The sequence below is a fragment of the Pipra filicauda genome, unplaced genomic scaffold (assembly GCF_003945595.2).
Source record: "Pipra filicauda isolate LSUMZ 115617 unplaced genomic scaffold, ASM394559v2 scaffold91_size2508729_pilon, whole genome shotgun sequence".
Classification (NCBI taxonomy): domain Eukaryota; kingdom Metazoa; phylum Chordata; class Aves; order Passeriformes; family Pipridae; genus Pipra; species Pipra filicauda.
The window spans coordinates 1,013,290-1,022,713 of NW_024105109.1; the positions used below are offsets into that span (position 1 = coordinate 1,013,290).

Genomic DNA, 9,424 nt, shown 5'->3' on the forward strand with positions numbered 1-9,424 from the left:
CCAGCGCCTCTCCCCGCTGCGAGGTGTTACTTTGGGCAGGGAGCTGCGCTGTGCCGTTTGCTCCCCCGGCAGCCCCAGCCCTGAAGGAAGCACCTCGCATCCAGGAGAAGTAAGTGCGGCTGGGGGCGAGACGTGCTTTTTGGGGAGGACAGGGTGGCCATCCTCTCCAGGAGGCCTCGTTACTTCATCTTCTCTCACGAGTATTGCTGGAGACCTGGAAAAAGATGGGTCGCATCAGCACCATTTTAACATCTCGACTCTTGCTGGAAGTCCCAGAAGAAGCAAGGAAGCAAGTCGACCCTTTTCCCTCTCTTTACTTTGGTAGCGTGTTTGTGAGTGTAACACGTGAATGGCTTTGAATTCTATAAAAGTTTAATGGGTGAGTTTTGTCCCTTCGGGGGCATTCAGGGAAAACCCAATGCAGGGGACGTTTCCTTGTGTACCTCTATTTCAGACAAAGGGTGCACATTCCCAGAACCTCTGGATATACAGAAAGGTATTGGCTAGATTAGGAACTTATGTATGCCAGCAGTTTGTACTTTAGTTTTTTCTTGCTGCTGTGTTAATTTTATTTTTTCCTGAAGACACTGTTTTTATGTAGTATTTCGAAACAGGAAAAAAATTATCCCTTTTTCTTAGCCATGCATTCCTCTCAATGCCTTTCTGTTTGCTTTGCAACCCAAAATACAAACATTCCTCTCATGCGTTTGTTGTTTTAGTAGAGATCAGGTGTTGCAACTTGTAGGTCACCATTCATGTAAGTGTATTTCTTTATTCAGGTGTAAAATAGGTGAAACGACAGTAGTCATGTACTGAATTACAGGTACTTTTTACGGCAGATGTGCAGTTATTGATCAGAAGTATTTTGTTGCGGGTAGAACACAAGTGTGGAAAACTGGCAAAATTCTGGTGGAGATGCATCATCTCGTTAACGGTGACCACTAAATAGAGGAATGCTGCTGAAAAGCCACCAAGAAAAAACACTTGCTGTATGACCCCACAAGGCCTTCTTACGACCTGCTATGAACTGCCTTCCTCTGTTATCTCTAGTTTTCCTCACTGTTGGGCTAACTGATTTAAATCACTAAAATAGCAGAAAACTGATTACTAAAATGGCTGAATAACACTTCCAATTTAGTGAGCTGAATCATCTTGTGGAAAGTGTTTGACAAGTGGCAGAGCCAGAACAAAGGGCGAGGAACAGAACTGACCAGAGATTAAGGAGAGAAGGGGTTTGAATTTGGAAATCAGGGGGATGGGAACGCCTTGCCATTGACAGTAAACAGATAAGTCAGCTCAGCTGCAGGTCAAGATGCGGTTCTAAGAGAAAGCAAAAAACAAACAAAGAACCTCAACAGATTCTAGAATACATTTCCTAGCAGAAACACCTTCTAAGAGTCCAAACTTTAGCAACCTACTTCAATCAAAAGGGATAATACTGGTTTTAACATAATTTGAGAAATGGATTGCTATTTATTCTGGTGTGTGGTCTTCATATTTTTGTGAAATGTTACTAAGAAGTGGAAAATCACTAAAATTCGATGAATTACCTTTTAACACCTTACTTGCAGAGTCACTGAAAATAACGAGAGTTTCAAACTACTTCATGTTGCTTGTTATTTTGAATTATGTTCCTTATCATATTGTTCACGTGTGAAGTATATTCAATTGATATACGTAAATGATATTCCCCTAGGACTTTTTTGGAACTACAATGTGTATGACAGAATTAATATTTAAATATGTGAAAGTAGTAGAAAATAAAAGGCTACAAGAAAGAATGATAAGAGCATGTTGCTTTGTGCTTAGTAAGGAACATATTGATGCTGAGAAAAGATGATGCAATTTTCCTGGGCTTCTGATTTTATAGAGGCTAATGTTGCTTCCTGGAAAAAAACCAAAACCTTGTGATTATAAATCTACCAAAGATTGTTCACAGTGAGAGAGAGACCACCTCTTTTCTTTCTCCACTCCTCCTTCCCCTGACATCCAATCATTCTGGAGTCTTTTTAAGGTGGCTTTCACTGCCTCATCCGCTTGTAATAGAGGATTTTACTGTGTACCTGTGAAAGAGATGTGTACAGTTAAAATTCTCTGAGGATTCACTTACCAGATTATCACAGCTGACAGTTTTGATGATGGTTGTGTGGTGTGTTTTCTACCTTTAGCAGAAGCCATCCCTCCCTCCCATTCTGCCTCCTCTCCATTTTATTTCTGTCACAGGAGCTATAGAGGAGAAAGTGAAAATGGAAATGCTTGGTCATCATACTCCTAGGTCAGGTTACAAAAAAATCAGGATGGAAGCGAAAATGTTGAGAGAATCAAGCCTTCATCAACTGCGGTGTGCTGATATAGTATCTCAAATTATTCACAGAGCTATACAGCATGATAGGAAGAAGAAATTTAGGAAAAGCTGTAATGAAGCAACCGTGGAAAAAGGAGGGGGGAATCAGTAAGACATTCTTTCCTTTCCTACCCTGTGAAATAAATTTCTACCTGGCAAAATGATCTTGTCAATGTATGGGAACAGTCATTCCATGCAGTGTTTTCCAAAATGTAACTGTGAATAGGAGCTGATGTTAATCATGCCTAGCAAACTTAAAAGCCTCATTTTCTCCTACCTCACCCAACCTGTAGATGTTTATCTAAGCAACTTAAATATAAGGTCTTCCCTAACTATCAAATTGTAAGTTTTAAAGTTAAAAGTATGTTCTCTTACCTAAAAGTACCATTCTGATTTGATAGGATCTTATATCCAGTGGCTGTTATGCTTTCAGAGGTAGGTATGACTATACAGGACAAAGACAATGAAGAATCAAGTCCATCAACTATGATGAGAAATAACATTGTTTCAGCTGTTGATTGTTACAACAGTTCTAACTTGAAAAAGCATTGCCAACAGCTTAACTACATGTACGCGCAAGGGCAAAGACAACATCTCATTGGCGAAATAATGTAATTTCCTAATACAGGCAAGATCTACGTCCCTCTGCTGCCAAAGTGCAGACCCTGAGAGGGAGTCAGCTGTGTAGCTTTGAGTCAGCTATGCTGTGCTGGCCAAGGAGGCACCAACAGGGAAAGGAACCTCCTCAGCACAGCTGGTTGGCAGTCGCAGGAATGGAGTCTTGGTTTCTCTCGCATTCTGTGCCTCTTCACTTTCTGATGTGCTTTGATTATTCTGTACTCCTCTGCTTGTTCTTAACATGGGGCTCCTTGTTGCCTTTCTTCACATAAAAACTTTTGTCTGAGTTGGCATTGTATGAAATCCAAAAAGTGATGGTCCATCTTCTCTGTCTGCATCTATTGTCAGTGGCCAAATACTATAAAATTGGTTGCAAATTTAGAAGGCTTTCTTTTTTCTTAAGCCTATGGAAATGAATTGTTGTAGTTCAATTACATTTAAAAGATCTGGTTTGGGTTCTTCCAGAGATTTTGCCTTTAAGGCAAAACTGGCTTCTTAGCAATGCTGACCTTGTTGTTGAAATCAAAATTATAAAGGTCACAGTGCTCAATACATACTTGGAGTTCACTGTGCAGAAAGCATCTCTTTGAAAAGGCAGCAATGAAGAAGCAGAATACACAAAATTTCCAACAAGATGTTTTGTTGCCTTTGGCTGTAGTGTATTCAAAAGTGTAAAACTAAACCTTTAAAAGAGAAAGATAAGGCTATTTGTCATTATTTGTGGGTCTGAATTTGTGTGCAATTAACATTCAGAAAGCATTCATGAAGATGGTAATGATTATTGAAAGTGCCTTTTTTGTAGTATTAACAGTCATCTGAAATTTAATCTTGAAAGTGAACTACTGATTATTTTCTTGTTTACAACATTCAAGTTATTCTGTCGGGAAATGAGAAAATAGTGTATGCTTTAGCTGAATAGTTGCAATAAAACAAATTACAAATGGGTAACTTCAGCACGGAATTAATTTTTCAATCTGAAATTTGTTAATATAAACTGTATAGATAATAAGAATAGCAAATATGTCTCAGGAGTCTTAATGGGAAGAATCCATAAGATATTATTAGACTATGACCAGCGTTGTGTATCGCATTTCTGTTTTTCATTTGATCACGTATAAATCTTGTAATTCATCTAGTTACGGTTTGTGCTTGTGGGTACCATAAGCTCTGCAGACCATGCAGCAATGTACCACTTATTTCTAAATTTATTTTCTGCATACTGCGCTGTAAATTTTTAAGAATGTGCATGGCTAACTAACTTTATGAAGTAGTGTATTATGGCCTGCTGCAAAGGAGACAAAGACTGTTCTATTTCACAGAGACAGTGTTTCATTTATTTAACCTAAATTGGTTACCATTCTGCAGCAGATGCAGAACCTTAAACATATGTTTAAGTACACCCTTACTTGGAATCTGTGGGATTTAAAATGTGCTCTACGTCTGGTTGTTTAAAAATATGTGCTTGCTATGTATTATTGTGGTTTAAATCCATTGGAAGACAAGGTATATTCCCTCTCAAGACACATTCAGTTCTTTCAGGGCCACATGGTGTAAAACTGTTCCATTGGTTTTAGCAGGATCATTTCTTCAAAGAAAGAAATGTCATTGGGTTTGTTTGTTTTCAATACAATACTGTTTATTCATAAAAAATATATATGAATGAATATTTCCCAGATTACTGTAGAGGCAGTCAGCAGCAGGCACTTTTCTTGTGCATTATCTACAATTCTATTCCTTTAGTCAGTTGTTTACCTCGGGGAGCTGAGTGACTGCTTCTCAAGTAGCTGGCTTGCTTTATACTGGCTTTTTGTTTGTCAGATGGCATGGCTACTTGGATAGGCTACCATAAAACAAGGAAGGATGTGTGTGTGTGGTGTGGTAGCTACTTCATGCAGGTTGTCCCAAAGTGAAAATTTAACTGCAAAATAAGTGTTCAGGGAGGCAATTACTGCAGAGTAGCTAAAGTAGTGTAAACCTCTACTCAGGCTACCTTGCAATGATTTCTGTAAACATGCTGTTCTAAGCAGGGACTGCCGAACAGTCACCCAACTGCTCTGTGGTGTGGTCTGAGAATCTCATCTACTGGACTTGGTTTCTAATTGTTCATTTCCCGCTGGCCCAGTCCTTGGGTGGTATTTCCAAAACTGTGTATAAAAACTGTAAAAGGGGCTAATGTTACAAAATCTGGAGTCCTTTGAAGACACTGAGCATTTTTAGCTGCCATCTAAGTAAGCATTTTGGAGTACTTAGCTTGGAAAGAAATATTGTGGTTATGTGAGTATTAAATATGTTTGGGTTAGGTTTTCATCATCTCAGTGGCTTAATGATCTCGACACATAACTCCTATTTTATGCTGCCTCTGCACGGGAGAGTTTACATTTTTTGTTACAGCTTTTGTTCTCTCCCTTCAGTTTGCTATCTGTTAAAAAGCAAAAACTTTGCAATACGTTTTATTTAGTTACACAAACCAATGTGAGTCTCTCCATTTTTTGCTTTCAAAGTCTAGTCATTGAAAGCCTACAGAGTTCAGAGATATATATACTTCCTTAAACTACTGGGTTAGAAGTTGCTATTTTAGCTAAGTAGTGTATTGTTTCTCGTGTTGTTTCATGTGTTGGAGGAGGATATTCTTTCCCATATGACTCTTTCTGTGAATTGTGCATAGTATCTCTGATAAGGATGATGTCCTTTTAAATAAAATTTCATGCTAAAATCATCTTGATCTTCACAACTCCATAAATGGATGACTTTGATTATTATAATCAAGTATAATTATAATTATAATCCTGTACTCTTACTTTCTGTGAATTGGTAGAAAAAATGTAGCCCAAACAAGATATAAACAAAAATTGGCAGTAGGGAGAATTGCCCTGGAATAGCCTCACAATGTCTTAGAATGATTAACAGAAAAACAAATAAAAAAGTTATTAATGGGGTGAGAGTGGAAACACTGGCAGTAAGAGTTCTCACTTGAAAGCCAACCTTAGAGAAATTATATATTCAGTAAACAGAATTAAAAAGGTTCTTTGGAGTGGAAGGAGGCCTGCTTTGGTTTTTTTTGGCATTTGTTTAAGTCCTGATAAAACCTATCCATAAGTTGTATTAAGAGATGTGATGCACAAAAACAATTAGCAGAACTGCACCCAGAGTGCCAAGAATATGCATTGCTGAGACACATTTCTAACATATAAGGCAACAGTTAAAAAATAGGGATGGGGATATCATGTCATGACTGGAGTATATGAGATCTCGGCAGGAGGCATTTGTAGCTGTCCTTGAGATAAACAGAGTAATGGGACAGGGCCATCATGGCCCTTTGCCTAACTGGTTAAAAATAAACACTGCGCACATTTCATGTGCATCTCTCCCTTCAGTGTGTGGGAGGAGAGAAAAATCCACACAGAACAGATGCTTTGTTCTTGTCCCTTTCGTGGCACCCTCCCAGGTTCTTATCCCTGCCCTTGGCTCAGTGATGCTACAGTCAAGGGAAAGGCCTCTGTTTAATTCTTAATCTCTGTGTGATGGGAGCAGGTTTGTGGATGTAGCTGAGGATTAACTGATTATTTTATATATTTATTTACTCATAATAAAGGAATAAATCTTGCATCTTGTGGATAATAAAAACAATTCCTCATTACTTTGGTAAGAATCTTGACAGAGTAAAGAAAAAGGATCAAATCTGAATTCAGAGAAGTACCGTCCTATGAAACTGATTCACAGCAAGGATACCTAGGTGAGAAAAAGTACCAAAGAAAATAAAGGAAAGAAAAATTCTAGGTTTATTCAATGTGACACACTTTGTAAGACAATCGGAATTTTTTTTTGTCAAAACCAAATATATAGTTGTCCAACATTCTGTTTTGCGCTAGGGGTTGCTGGATTTGGTTTAATTTTTTTTCTCCAAATTATTTGCAAACTGCCAATGCAGCATCTGTCTTTAAGATGATGATTTATGGTGAAAATTCGCTGACCCTCTACTGTAGGGCTAAAGTGAAAGTGTTCTAGCTAGATACTCTGAAGGTTTTGAAGCGAGTATGGATATTTATTAATGCAATGTTCTGTGTTTTGGAAAGAGATTAACGGTGGCGCTTCAGTTGAAGATTTGTCTGGCTCACATCACATTACGTTCAGATTGCATCTGGAATCTCTGATCGCTTTGTTTTGCCTTTGGACAGGCATTCAGAATGCTGGTCAGGAACGTTAAGGCCATGTTGCACAGGTATATGGGCTCAGTGGTGGTGAGGCTGATTCTTCTCTTGACTTGAACTAAATCAAGTGAAACCTCTATTAAGCCAGAGGTATTGCCGCAACGCAAAACAAGCGTGAAAGGACAGTGCAGCACAGAGACTTCCTGCAGGCTTTCCTCTTATTCATTCATTTCTTCAGTGTGTGAGGAACACAGAAGTCAGGTACAGTGGCAATAGGACATTATGATGGCAGAAAGGGAATGAGGACGTACCACTGTCCTGCTTCCTCTGCTGAGCAAATACAGATCTTTCTAATTACATAGTCTGATTTCAGATATGTGTTATATATTTCCAAAATATATGTTAAGGTATAAATTACATCAAACATTTTGTGGTTTCATATTGGGGTAAATACATATAGTCTTCATATTCAACTTCAGTAATATTTTGCTTGTTTTTGTAAGATTAAATACATGTACACAGCTATTATTGTTATGTGGTGATATTCAATAACTAAATTTAAATTTGTGCAGAAGGCCACACATTTAAAAATAGAAAATCTCCATTTTGAATGTTTTTCAGTATGTCCTTTCTCTTAAGCCACTTTGTTTTTCACAGCCCCTTTCTAATTAATTTATAAAACATGAATGCCCCTCATACTCCCATCCACCAAGTTGCTCTAGGTCATTAGGGTCCTGGCACCACATGTTGGTGACCACATTAGGGTCATTAGCACCACATGTTGTGGTGCTTAGGGACGTGGTTTAGTGGTGGATCTGTCAGTGTTAGGTTAATGGTTGGACTCAGTGATCTTAGAGGTCTTTTTCAACCTAAATGATTATATGATACTATATCTCATTTGCTTTGTGATAAAACTTTTCTTACTGTATCCCTGCGTTTTGGAGCCCTTTTATGCCTTCAAATCCTTCTATAAGGCTTTTGTTGCTCTTTGTGCTGGTCTTCCCTTCATGCTTGTGTCAGGATAGAATCCATTGCCCAAGCAATTGCTCTCATTCCCACTCCTAGTCCCTGCCCTTCCTGAATTCATAAAAAGTGCTGATATGACAGTGAAGCATTCAGTCAGATAAGTGGTAGACTTCCTGAAACTGTGTTCTCTATGCAGTGTCTGTTAGTAGGAGTGACTTGCAGCAACAAATCTGCAGTGTGGAACAGAGCCAGAGAAACCACGAGGACTGAAAGATGTCCAGGTTAACTAAGCAAATTGGCTTGTACAGGGGAAAGATTGGAATGTGTGAGAAATTAAGACAGACTGCTCTTAAAAGTGCAGAACCATGGTCAAGGGTTCTGTCAATCTTCATTTCCTACTGTTTTAACGTCATTTCTTCCTTTGTCAGGCATCTCTTAGGAAGTCAGTGATAGTGATACCAGTTATCTGCCACTACTATATTAGGGAGAGGTTTCTTCCAAAATGATAAGAAGTGATGTCATTCTCATAATAGAGTTGTCACTAAGCTTCAGAATCATTGTAGTGACTCGTAGGGCTCAGCATTCCAGCAAAGCCATCGGTGCAAACTGAAAATCTTTTCAGTTTGCATGCCAGACTTTGAGAAGTATGAAAAAATTGGAGTCTGTTCCATGGAAATTCTGCATTCCAGAAAGGCAAATCAGTACAAAATCAGTGAGGAGAAAGAGCATAGTGATCCGTGGGATTAGAAGTGTACAGTGTGAGTCTGGGAGCATAATTACACTACACAGTGAAGTATGGTATAGAAATAATTGATCTAACCACCACTAAACTATTTCCAGAAGTGAATTAGTACAGCCACGTTAGTTTGGCTTTGAATACATGTTGAAGAAGACTGGCTGTCTTGGTGACAGGGCACATTGGTTTGAAAGGAATGTGCTAACATATCTGTACCGCTCTTAGAACAAGGGGCATGCGGGTATAGAATGTCCACAGTGTCTGCACTGACTGGCGTGGCGTCCCAGTCAGCTTGGACCTCTTCACATTGCATACCATGTTGTAAGAGAGCTGTGCTGTAACAGAGCTTGACTTGAGCCAAGCAGAATGGGTATTAACAGATGATACGATTCCTTTCTCTGAATGTACCACCAAAGAGGTAAAGCTCTGTTTAAATTAAGGGACTGCGTTAGGAAAGAGCGTAAGTCGTTGACTGACTAGGAATACATGAAGTCTAAAAATCAAAATGAATTTTCAGTCAGGGCAGAGACACCTCGAGGCTGCCATCTGATCGAGTTATGAAAGGGGCTTTCGTCAGCTTCTGAAAGGGATTGAGTGATATGACTGCAAGTG

General features: G+C 38.9%; 1 protein-coding gene across 1 annotated transcript in view; it reads left to right on the forward strand.

Annotated features, from left to right (window-relative positions):
- Window positions 1–15: 15 nt before the first annotated feature.
- Window positions 16–9,424, forward strand: part of CNOT10 (CCR4-NOT transcription complex subunit 10) — a 59,760-nt gene continuing 50,351 nt past the window's right edge. The window contains exon 1 of the mRNA XM_039391243.1: window positions 16–109. The gene's annotated coding sequence lies outside the window, so the exon portion shown is untranslated. The remainder of the gene's footprint in view (window positions 110–9,424) is intronic.